Source organism: Vulpes lagopus, chromosome 10, assembly GCF_018345385.1.
Source record: "Vulpes lagopus strain Blue_001 chromosome 10, ASM1834538v1, whole genome shotgun sequence".
NCBI classification, from domain to species: Eukaryota; Metazoa; Chordata; class Mammalia; order Carnivora; family Canidae; genus Vulpes; species Vulpes lagopus.
This window is the reverse complement of record NC_054833.1, coordinates 34,044,476-34,057,097: the sequence shown is the minus strand read 5'-3', so window position 1 is coordinate 34,057,097 and position 12,622 is coordinate 34,044,476. Positions and strand designations below refer to the sequence as shown.

The following is a 12,622-nucleotide window of genomic DNA, read 5'->3' as shown; positions in this document are numbered from 1 at the left end:
TACTGAGCAGGGAGCCCGACGCGGGCCTCTATCTCAGGATCCTGGGATTCTGACCTGAGCTGAAGGCAGATTCCGAACTGGCTGAGCCATCCAGATGCCCCTCTGGTCCTTTATAATAAGAAAAACCTTGTTGTCCCCTCTGGCCTAGAGCGCAGGTTTGGGGGGGTCATATGGTACCAGCCAAACTGATGCTGTTGGAGGGCAGCCCACCTCCCTTTTGCACTCAGCTCTACAGGCAGAGGGCACCTGTGCGAACACGTGTGACTCTGCAGGGGGCTGGCAGAGGGGGGCATAGTCCTCAGCTGCAGGAACATGCTCAGTTCATGTACAGGGCAGGTGGGAAGTGCTGGGCAGTTGCTGCCCTGGAAGCAGCCCTCAACAAATGATGGATAAGGGGCTTGTGGGGATAAATAGCCCAATTTCCTTGCTTCTCAGTGGGGAGAAGGCCATGCCCTAGAGCTGCCTGGTGGGACTGAATACAACCACGAGCAGAGGGGTCTAACTTGACAATGAACCCTCCGTTGGCTCCTTTCCTTTCCTTTCTTGCTCACCCCCCGCTCCCCGCCATCAGTGTTTCCTGGCATTACTCCCCAAACAAACTATGGGGATTTTAAAAAAAGATTTTATTTATTTATTTATTTATTTATTTATTTATTTATTTATTTTATTTATGATAGTCACACACACAGAGAGAGAGGCAGAGACATAGGCAGAGGGAGAAGCAGGCTCCATGCACCGGGAGCCCGACGTGGGACTCGATCCCGGGTCTCCAGGATCGCGCCCTGGGCCAAAGGCAGGCGCCAAACCGCTGCGCCACCCAGGGATCCCAGATTTTATTTATTTATTTGAGATAGGGAGTGAGTGAGTGAGAGAGAGCATGCATGAGTAGGGGGAGGGGTAGAGGGAGAGAGACAAGCAGACTCCCTGCTGAGCTGGGACCCCTAATGTGGGTCTCGATCCTGAACCCTGGGATCATGACCTGAGCCAAAGGCAGACACTTAACCGACTGAGCCACCCAGGTGCCCCCAACTATGTGCATTTGAATCTTTGTTCCAGATTCTGCTTTTGGGGGACCCAACTGAGATTGTGGGATGTCCCTCAGTTGCCCCAAAGATATGAGAAGGGACATGTACTGAATCCCATTGTACAGAGAGGAGACCTTCTGGATAATTAGCAGAGTTTTATTTGGATTTTTTTCCTACCCTAGGCCTTAAGCCACAGAATGAAGACCTGGGCTTAATGTGTTTTATTGAGTTTTTTTTTGGTTTGTTTTGAATTCTAAACTCAGATGCCACCCTTCTGTGTGACTGCATTGCTGTGGACTCTACACTCCTAACAGTTGGTTCCATGTGCAAGCCTACTTCCCTTCCACCCCAGGAAAAAGGCCCAGACAACTGATACAGTTTCTGTTCCATCATCTGATAATTCTGTTTCCTTCCTCCTTAAAGAAAACCGAGCAGAGGAAGAATCACTTGAGAAAAGCAATCTTGGCTTCCTTCCTTCCATCCATCTGTCTTGGAAAGAAACTCAACTCTTCTGTGTTTTTCAGTTTCCATCTCAAAGTTCTCCGTGCACATTTGGCCATTCTGGGCAACCACTAGGCTTCCATCCTACCCCGGCCAGCCCCTGATGGGTCCCCAAATTAAAATACGAGTTTTAAGTAAGTGCTCTCCTTTCCTGGGGATTGTTGACAGCTAAAGACCACATGGGCTCATCAGTGTGATCTCAAAGAGAGAAATGATCAAGGCAAATGGCTCCAAATGGAGATGAAAAAGCTTTTACAGTGACAGGGAAGAGAGATCGCAGGCAGCTTGAGAAAATGCAGTTTGGGGATCCAGGGAAACATGGGCCATTTTGCAAATTAAAAAAAAAAAACACGAGGAAAGGGACAGAGAGCAGGTGAAATGGTGCAAAAATGGGAAGCGAGATGAGGTGAGAAACAGGGATGGAGCGGGCAGGCACAGGGAGGAGCGGAGGAGGAAGCCTGAGCAGCAGCCTTCAGAGAACCTTTCGGGCAGAGGAAAGCAAGAGGGAAGCCAGAGCGTGTGCAGGCCTCATTGAAGATGAGCCCGGTGGCCGAGGGGCTAGTGGTGCTGTGTGAAGTGTGCAAAAAAGCTCTTGGTGCCCCTCTGAAGACCCCAAGAGCAACCTGCGGTGTTCTTGACTAACAGAAAAATCGCTCCTCCTTGACTCAGCACAGGATGCGATTCACCTTTGGACAGGCCGGCGGCAGGCCCGGTGTTAGTTCTCAGGTGTCTGGGCGAGGGGTCGGGCATGAGAAGCGTGCAAGGGAAGGTTGGGGGGCGGGGGAAGCAGGGATGGGAGAGAAGCCGAGAGAACAAAGGAGATAGAGAGAGGGAGGGAGACAGGAAGGAGAGAAAAAGAGGACAGAGTGAGAACCTGGGAGTAAGAGGTAAGGAGAGAGGAGAGGCAGGAGCTGAAAGGCAGACTTAGGAAATCTTGAGCTAAGAAGAAGGAAGCAGCTGACATCTACGGAGGCCCTGCCAGGTGCCACACGTGGAGCCAGGTGTCATTTCCTTACCTTACTGAGATGCTATCACCCTCCTTTTTAGATAAGTGAGGAATTGGGGGCTCCGAGAATTTAAGCTCACTTTGCCCCCAGGTCACTACATGGAGCAAGTAGGAAGCTTGGGATTCAAACCCGGGAAGGTTGAGACGATCCAGGATTGGGCCCAACCCTGGGGAAGAGGCTCGCTCCTGCTTTTCTGCATCTCTGGGCTCTGGACCAAAGCTCAGGACCCTCGTTCCTACGGTGCATATAACAATTTAGGCCTCCACCCACCAGGGGGCACTATCTTCCCAGCAGAAATTGGAACCCACCGGCTCTAAGAAATAGCCAAATCAGGCAAAGAAGTTATTTATTTGCTAGCTTGCCTTGGTGGGGGAGGAGATGGGGAGGCGCCAGCCGAGGAAGCTGAATCATAGCAGCTTTTACTTTATCCTGGACCCCGTCTAAATGGGATTCACCTGTTAATTCTCATTCAGTGTCTGTTTTGCATCCCCGGCTCAGTCTTGCACTCATGGGCTCGCTGGTGGGCTCTGGGCTCTGTCTGCCTCCCTGGGAAGGCGAGGGTGTGCCTGTTTCATTCAGTTCTGTTGGCCCAGCGCCTGCGTCCTAGCTGTGAGGTGCATTTTTAATCAATGAACGAGCAAGTGAGAGGATGGATGCACGCTTGAGCAGGAAGGGATCTTCAAGAAGCATTTAATCCTACCAAACCCCAGTCAGATGGGAGTCTCGAATGTTGCTTTTTTTTTTCTTTTTAATTTTATTTATTTATTCATGAGAGTCACAGAGAGAGGCAGAGACGCAGGCAGAGGGAGAAGCAGGCTCCTTGCAGGGAGCCCGATGTGGGACTCGATCCCAGGACCCCAGGATCACGCCCTGGGCTGAAGGCAGACACTCAACCGCTGAACCTCCCAGGTGCCCCTCAAATGTTGCCTTGCTTACTGGGGATCTTCACGTTGGACATCGCCTTCAAGACGGCCTTCTTGGTGTTTTTAGTTGTTTAACTAAATGGTGTCCTTTTGTGGGGTGGGGCCCGGGTGGGGGTGGGAGTCAGGAGGAAGACCCCAGGTCTTGTTTTGTCCTGGTAGTTAATGATAATAATAAAAGCTCCCTTCTAAGGCTGTCACGATGTCCAGCAGAACAGTGGATGCGCGGACGCAGTCTGTAAACTAAGGCATCATGAACGTGAACGTGGTGGCTGTCCTCTGGAGCACCGCTGTTCTTCACCCTTCTGTAAATTCTCTCATCAGGGCTCAAGAAGCTGTGTGAACCAGGGGCCACAGAATGTTCTGGTCATTGGCTACCTCTCACCACCTCTCACCCTAGACCTACTGAACCAGGATCTCTGGGAGTTCTCTCTGGAACCTTGGTCCTTTAAAAACCTCCCCCTGGGCGGTCTGTGGTGCAGTCAGGCTTGGGACTCACTGTTCCAGCACAGCTCTCCTCCATCCCCACCCATCTCGGTCCTTGGGGGTGGCCACCCACCCCACCCTCTGGCCCCTGCCTCTCTCGGTGACTTCAGGCTAATGGCGCAACTGAGAAATCAGCTTCCATCAATGCTGCTCTTCATTTTGAGCCACGATATAAAACACTTTATTGTGATTACAAATAGCAAAGTTATTTTCTGCCGAGCTTCAGCATCTGAACTTAATAGCATGCTGTAATGCCACCCTGTGCTGATGTGTGGCATATTTAATATCCATCTTTCTTAGAAATAACAGCGTTCAGAAATTAGAAGGGACTTTAGCAGCGAAATAATTAATGTGGATAACCGTCATAAACGCCTCAAATGGAACAAATACAGATGGTAGTGAGCCATGATTGCTAATATGCTAACCTGTTTTGACAGAACTTTACATTTTTTTTCCCTTGTGAAGTTCGTGGTTGGAAGTTAAAATGACTCTTTCCTTGTGACAAGGGCCCTGTCTCTCTGGGTCATGGATTCATGGATCTCCCACCCGGGCAGGGGAGCATTGCTCAGCATAGGCAGAGAGAAGGGGAGCATCCTGGGGTCTGGGCCTCCCTTGCACTGGGGCTGCCCGAGTCTGTGTCAGGAGGGACACTTCTGCCACCTGCATCTGTGTGTCTGCCCTCTGTCCTCTGTCCCTGGCTCGGGCAGGAGAGGCCGGCCTGGAACTGCAGCTGGACATCCACCTCTCCTGCACTGTGGCCCTGGCAGGAGGGCAGGGGCTCTTGGCTGGGCTCCCCGGGGAGGGGGGCAGTAGCTCTTTGAAGATTCCAGTGGTAGGCAGGTGCGGGTTACAGAGCCCAGCTGCCCAGAAATGAAAAATATCCATGGGAAAGTAACTCCTCAAACTCGCAGGTACAAATCTACTGAGAAATGTAGGGACGGGCTGTTTGGGGAGGAGCTACAGCTCATGGCTGCTTCTGCTTTCAGCTCCACTGGCCTTCTAAGCAGCAATGGAAGCGGAAGGGCCATCCAGGTTCTCAGGATGACTCAGGTCCCCAGAGGAGGATTTGCTGGAGGGAAAATCAAGGGAGGGAGGGTAGAAGGAACCTAGCTTTTACTGAACCCCTACAATGGGATAAGCCCTGTGTTCTGCACTGTTCTATTTACCCTTCCCAATGATCATGGGAGGTGGGCTTGGTGAGCTGATATTTAAGACAATGAAGGAGATAATTAGATAATAGGTGATTCATCAAGGTCACCAGAGGCTCTCACAGAGGTTCTGGGCTCTGGAAACACCAGCCTGGCCAGCCGCCCCCCCCCCCCCCAACCGTAGGGTGAGCTCCTAGAGGGGCATCACTCTGTTGTCCTGTCCCCGAGGCCACACCCTCCTCTTTGGTGCTGAAACCCAGCCCCTCTCTCCCACCCAAGGACATTGATCCAAATATATGTCGCCTTTCCCTCTGGCACCGTCATATCCCTCTTCTCTATTCAACCACCTTCTTACAAAAATGCTGTAATATCTCTAAGTTTTAAAAATGGAGACACCTCCCTTGACCCTGGTTTCCCTCCCGCGACAGCTTGTTCTCTGTGTTCTCTTTTATATAATTCAAAAGAGCTGTCTCTCCCTGCCTCGAATTCCCCTTCATCCATTCTCTCTTGAACCCACTCAGATTTTGCTCCCAGCACTCCACGGAGACAGCTTTTTTCAAGGTAACTGGCAGATCCAATGGTCAACTCTTGGTTGACATGGTTGATCAGCTCTTCCCACTTGAACGCTTTCTTTTTTTTTAGCCTCTGGGAGAGCAGTCTCTTTTGGGAGAGCGATTGCTTTTGGGTTCATTGCTATCTCACAGTGGGAGTCTTGGTTCTTCCCCATCCCTCTTATTCCCAAGTGCTGGAGGAACTTTGAGCTTCTCTGCGTTGTCCCTGTGCACTCCCTCGATGATCTCATTCAGTTCCAAGGCTTTCGGCACCGTCTGCCTGCTGAAGACTCTCTCCTGGCTTGACATTTCCATCTGGATGTCTCATGGGCATGGAAAATGTAAGCCATCCAAAACCACCTGCTGCTTCCCAGCCTGCCCCCTCTACCCCCTGCCCCCTGCCCCATCCCTGTCGCAGTTGATGGCAACTTGGTCCTTTCTGTTGCTCAGCTGCAACCTCACAAGTCATCCTCGCGGCCTTTCTTTCTCTAACACTTCCCATTCCCTCTTTTATCCAGAAAATGACTCTTTCCCACCCTCCCTGCTGCTGCTATCCTGGTTCCAGACAATAGCATCTTGCACCTGGAACAGAGCATTAGCTCCTATGAGGTGACCTGCTTCTATTCTTGTCCTTACTGTCTCCTGGGCCCAGCGGCCAGAGCCATCCTTGTGCGGTGTTCACAGAATTCTGTTGCTCCTCTGTTCAAAGCTCAGGGTCAGTATTTGGCCCCCTTCCCTCTATGGTCTCAGCTCGTGAGTCTCCCCTTTACATACTCTGCTTCAGCTGCCCTAACCTTCTCGATCTGTCTCAAACACCCCACGTGGGCTCTCATCTCAGGATCTCCATCCTCGCTCTTTATTTTCCTGCCTGCCATCTCTTTTACGTTGCCTTATTTTTCTTCCTTGAACTTGCCATTACCCGGCATCATATATTTATTTGTGAATTTTCTCTCGCCTCCTGCTGCAATGTCAGCTCTTTGAGGCCAGGGCTCTGTCTGTTTTGGCTATGACTGTGTCCCCAGGGCTCAGAATAGGAGGTGCCCAGTGAGTATCTGCTGAAGGGAGAAACTCAGGGTGACTCTGGAGTCTCGTCTCTTCCACCACCCTGCACAGCGCTGTTTGCGTGCAGAAGGGGGCGTGCCAGCGAGATGGGGCCAGATGCCTGGCTCCCTGCGGATACTGCCAATGAGGCCCCAAATCCTTCCAAGGAGGACGTCACCACAGTAGTAGCCCCGAGGAAATCAGACCCCAAGGAAATCGGCTAGATTTCAGGATGCATGTAAGGAAATAAGAGCATTAGATGGATAGAACATGGGACGAACTGAAAATTATTTTCAGCTTAAATCCAAGGGGCTTAAATTCATGTTCCCTCTCCTGTCCAGTCCGGGTGGAGACATTCACTGTATAGACACAGACACTTTGGGGAGTGAACGGGGAGTTATTAATAAGTATCCCAGGACAATAAGCACCAGCCAGGCCTGTCCTGGGCACACCACGTATGATCACCTGAATCGGGGAGGAAGGGGCTGGCTTGTGGCCAGGGCTGCTAGGTATGGAGATGATCCTGGAGGACTGGGGTTGGGGAAGACGCTCAGGAAAATGGGGTGGGGAGCAGAGAGGGGACCAGGAGAGAGGGGGAGAATCTGGGAGAGGGCAGAGAAGTGCTGGGGCGTCTCTGGTCTGACACATCAGAACGGTGGGGGGTGGAAGCAGTTCTGGGAGAGGGTCAGCTTCCCAGGCCTGACAGATGAGAGAGAAATGGAATTCCTAAGAAGCTCATCAGACACTAGCCAGGCTGGCAGGGGTGGGGCCATGAAACGAGAACAGCTTTGGCAGGGAGCCCAAGTGCTTTCTGGGGCCAACTGAATGAGGAGCAGCACGGTGGTTTGGAAAGAACACGGAGTCCGGACAGACTTAGTCTCACATCCTGGCGCTCAGGAACTTGGACTGTGGGGGTGTCACTGACTCTGCTCTGCCGCGGTTCCCTCATCTGCAAAATGAGGGGTGATAGCGCCATCCTTAAGGAAATCTGGGGAATAAATAATGCCTGTCAGGCATCCAGCACGGTGCATGCACGGCACAGGACAAGTGCTTCTCTGACAACAGAGAAGGAACCTGCTCCTCAAGAAGATGGTGATAGAATTGCAGACTGAGACTTACGTTGGGAGAAGTGGGGGGGATGAACCAGAGGGTCTGGTCGGGAGGCCTGAGCACGGAAGGAGGGCTGATGACAGGATGCTCTCAAGTAGCTTTCTGTGGCTGCACATGGAATATGGTATTGAGTATTTGGCACATGGAAGACTTCTTCAGTTGACTGATGTCCTCATGGGCAGGGACTGTGGGTTTATCATCCTGTCCCAGGCATCCGGCTCAGAGCCTGCGGCACTGGTCCGTGGTGGTGCTCAGCGAACACAGCGGGACTTGCTCATGGAAACCTCGGTAGCCTTCCTATTTATTTATTCACTTATTTATAAAGATTTATTTATTTATTTGAGAGAGAGCGAGTATGCATGAGCAGGCAGGGCAGAGGGAGAGGGAGAGAGAGACTCCCAAGCAGACTCTGCACTAAGCACAGAGCCCGATGTCAGGCTCCGTCTCACGACCCTGAGCTCATGACCTGAGCTGAAACCAAGAGTCAGACGTCTCACTGACTGCCCCCAGGCACCCCAAGAGGGCTCAGCCATGTCTGTGAACGGAATGAACGGAAGGCAAAGGGAACAGGGCTGAACCAGAGGCTGCTGCTCCGGTGGGGGCTACGGCGATGGAGCCAGAGATGGTTAAGTAGAGAAGGGAGGGGACATACTCTATTTTATCCCACTCCAGGATGAAGAAGTCACAATGTCCTAAAACCAGTTGTCCCTGGCCTCCTGCCTCACGTGCTCTGTGATCATGAGGCAGTTGGGGCAAGCCGTCTCTGTGCCTCGCGGCTAAGCATTCCCTGGATGCTTCTTTTCCATGGTCTTAAAATAAAGGCCCTCGGAGAGCAACCAAAGAGAATATAATATTATCTATTCTGAGTTTTTTGAGAGTCGTGAGCGCATCTTATTTATTTATAGTCTTAGTTCTGAGATCAGTGCCTGATTACATAGTAGATGCTCAATTAATTTTTGCTGGACTACATGATAGCATGGCACGAGCTGAGACAGGGAGGGAGAAGGGGAAGCAGGGAGGAAGGGACCAGCATGAACGCTTGCTGGGACCTGGAACTTGGCAAACAAGATGATAAAAACCATCACTGTTGTCTCCCCATCGAGGGTCCCTGGGAGTTTTCTTCTATTCTAGAACACGGCTGAAAAAAAAAAAAAAACAACCAAAAAAAACCTAGCCTGCTGATCTGATTGCTTTCACAAAGCTCCATGATGATGATGGGAGGTGGAGGCGGATCCGTGGCCACGCGTGATGGAAACAGAAATGCTGAAGCTCTCTTTTGAGCCTTTTGTGTCTTGCCTGGTTCTTTGTCAAAACCAAGGCCTTTGCCTAGGAAAGAGAGAGACAGAGACAGAGACAGAGATTGCACCTACCCTGACTGGCCTCGGGGATAGACCTGAGAGAGAGTGAGGGGGGAAGAAAGTCACCCCCACGTGACCCCTTGGAGGTTGGTGTCTTTTCTGCCGTGGCTGGGGGGGTGGGGGGTGGGGGGGAAGACTGGCTCCCGTGTAAGATTTCCTGTTTCTCTCTCCTTGACGCTGGTTCGTCATACATGCACACGTACAGGCAGATGTACTGTCATTGCTCATTCCTCTCCTGGACAAGATGTGGAGTGAATGAGCTAGCAGATGGGCACCCCGGAGGTTCCGAGCCATGTCACTCCCGATCAGCCCTCTCCCAAAGATCCAGGCCCGATCTGGGAGGGGCTGCCGATGAGAGAGGTGGGCTCTATGCATTTCCAGCTGGAGCAAAACCTTTCTCTCCCTGAGGGCTGCTGAGGTCTCTTCGGCGGCTCAGTAGACATGTCAGGCCAAAATTGAATCCAGGTGTAGGTTTTACCTTCTGGAGGCTTTTCCCCTCTTGAATTCCAATGAGTCGTCTTTTGAATGCTGGGCTTGAAAAGCAAGACCAACACCTGCTTACGTACCCAGAGTTCTTACTAGACTCTGAATAACCGTAATAACAATGATCCTGCTTTCTTCTTTATCACAGATCAACCAGTCAATGAATCATTCATTTGATAAAGCTTTCCAATGCGTATAGCTTGCGTCACGGTGCTCGGTGGTAGTGGTGATATTTTCGTTCTTGTCTTAACAGATGAAATCACTGAGCTTCAGAGAGGTGAGGGCTTGGGGGCAAGCCCTCCAAAGTGGACATTGGCTGACTCAGGAATCAAAGGCCTGTCTCGTGGTGTCGGCCTCGTGGGGTGGGTCCCTAAGGCCCTTCTTGGAGCCCTCAGGCTCCCTGAACCCGACTTGACAGCCACAGATGCCGATTAACTTAGGTTTCTTCAAGCTGACATCCAGTGATCCCAGGGGATCCATGAAGCCTAAAGTCCCTCACAAATCTAGGAAAGACCTCTGACACGTTTTCTAGAATTTTCCTTCAGAAATTTCCTTGTGTTTCCTTTATGACGTCTCTGGGGATCAATTTTGGCCTCACGGCAGAGTTCAAACTTCTCAGGATGCCTCTTTATGAATGTCCCCAGTCCACCTTTCCAGCCTCTTCCCATACCCCCGTCTCCCAGGGACACTTGCACGGGACTGCCCACCATTTCTGAACTTGCCATGCGTTTTGTGCCTCTGTGCCTTTGCTCACGCTACCCGTGTGCTAGGAACACCCTGTTTCCACTTTCCTCCTGGAGAACCGTACTCATCCTTCAAGGCCTGGCTCAGATGCCCCCTCTCTTCCTCCTCACCTCCCATCCCGCTAAGCAAGTGTTCTACTCCTCTTTGGTTGCCTCAGCCTGAGAACAAAGGCTACAGAGTTGACAGATCTTAAAGTCAAACAAGTGAATGGACAAGTAGTCCCTTGGCTTGGTGTTGAGTCTCAATTTGGAAGACCTGGCTTCTGTGTTGACTCGGAGGCCCGAAGGCCAAGAGCTCCCCAGCGAGTGCCTGACGCTGCCTGGTTGGTGTTTCCCCTCCACACTGCCCGTCCTCCTGCCCCTCTGGGTGCCTGGCCATCCACCCTGGGTGAGCTGTGTCTTTCTGGTCCTCCCTCTTCCCATCTCTCTCTGTCTGCCTCACAAAGGGGAGAATTTGATTTTCCTCCCAAAGAAAATCAGATTTGACTTAGCTCGATGCATTTCCACAATTGCTACTGAAACACGGTAAGAGTGAGGACAAAGGGCCAAACTTGTGACTTCCAATGGGAGGGGGGGAGGGACGTTGGGGGGCGCGGCGGTGTCAGAGGGACTATTCCTATACAGACCCTCGTGAAGACATCTGCAGGCGGCACAAGGCTGGTTTGCTGCCTCGGGTCCTCCAAGTCCAGGGATGAGGAGACCCAGAGGGAAGAGAAGATTAACTTGGAGGTCAGCCACCCCAGGTGTGAGCATCCCCCCACCCCTACCCCCGGCAGACCTCACATGCAGCAGCTCCGGAAGGAGCAGGACAAGCTGCTGGGAGCCTCCCGGCACATCCCGCAGAGGCCGTCCATCACTGGGCACAGCAGAATCACAAAGGGGGCAGAATGAGAGGCGCTGGGGAGCGATGCCGAGGGGGAGTGACGCTGCGGGCCTGGGCCACACCCATAGGTTGTGGTCATCACACCAGGGAAGCCAGCCCCAGTGAAACAAACACAGAGGGGCAGGGGCAGAGGGCCTCTGAATAGCTACGTGACCTTGGGTGAGTCACTGGAAGCCTCCGAGCCTCAGTTTCCCCTCTACAGAATGGGCGTGGGGGTGTTACATGGATTGATGCGCTCCTGCAGCACCCCGTGCATGCCTCTACTCCACGGGTCCCACTGACCCCCATGCTGAAATGAGGTGTCCGTGGAGGTGTTTTCCCCACGGGAACGTGGGCCCCCAGAGGGGCAAGTGTGTCTCCCTTACTGCTTTATTCCCAGTGCTGAGCACCCTGCCTGGCCCATCGGGGCACAGGGGCGCTCGCTGACCTGAGCTGACATGATCTATGTTAAATCGTTTGCCACCTGCTGACACAGTTATTAGCTTCCAGGATGAGCGATGCCAGTGTAGGATCCAAGAAGCCCTGCACCACACTGACTTTATAAGAGGGTGGGGAAGAGAGGCAGAGGAAGCCCCGAGGCCCTCAAAAGAGTGAGGTTCTGTAAGGGTTTAGGGGGCAGACCCGTCTAGTAAGTCACCTGGTCCCCTGGGATAACAGATTCTGTGCCCCAGGCCCTCCAGCCCTCTGTGCTAGTTCCACGGCCCCTCTCCTCTCCCGAGGCCACTGCCCTGAGCTCCACACGTCTCACAGGGACCCCCCCTGTTCCCTGGGTGCTGTCTCCAGGGCAGAACCCAGGTTCAGAGCAGGACAGATGGGAAGGGAGGTGTGGGGCCTGGGCTGCTCCTGGGGCGGCTTTGGAGCAAGCATACACTCTGGTACACCCTGGTAGGCTTGCCCCGGGCCGAGGTGGGGGCTGCACGTCCCAGGCTAGGAGACCCGAGGGGCTCTCTCCCTGTGTCCCACCTGGGCTCTGCCCGAGCTGCCAGTGGAGCAGAAGATGCCCACTGCTGAGGTCAGTTGAGGGACATATGGTGGGAGAGACGGTTGGAATTTGAGCCCGGGTTGCGGCCACAGGGGGAATGAGCGGGTCAGCAGGTGCTTCTTGCTGTACCAGGGAGTGACTCACCTGAATCTGGGGATTTTCCCTGTAAGCCACGACAGGAAACAGGGAACAGCTCCCCGGGTTTGGCTGCAGGGATGGCGGGGAGCACACAGGTGGTCGTGGGCCTGGGTGCTGCCGTGGACGCCGGGCCCAGCATAGTGTGCAGCGCAGCCCCTAGGGGACACGCCTGCTATTTGATGGGAGATCCCTGCGGCCGGGAGCCCAGGGAGCTCCTGGTTAGCGACGGAAACCTAATAATCACTG

At 52.9% G+C, this 12,622-nt stretch overlaps 1 protein-coding gene across 2 annotated transcripts in view; it reads right to left on the bottom strand.

Annotated features, from left to right (window-relative positions):
• Positions 1 to 12,622, bottom strand: part of KIRREL3 (kirre like nephrin family adhesion molecule 3) — a 540,945-nt gene that overhangs the window by 272,126 nt on the left and 256,197 nt on the right. The window lies entirely within an intron of this gene.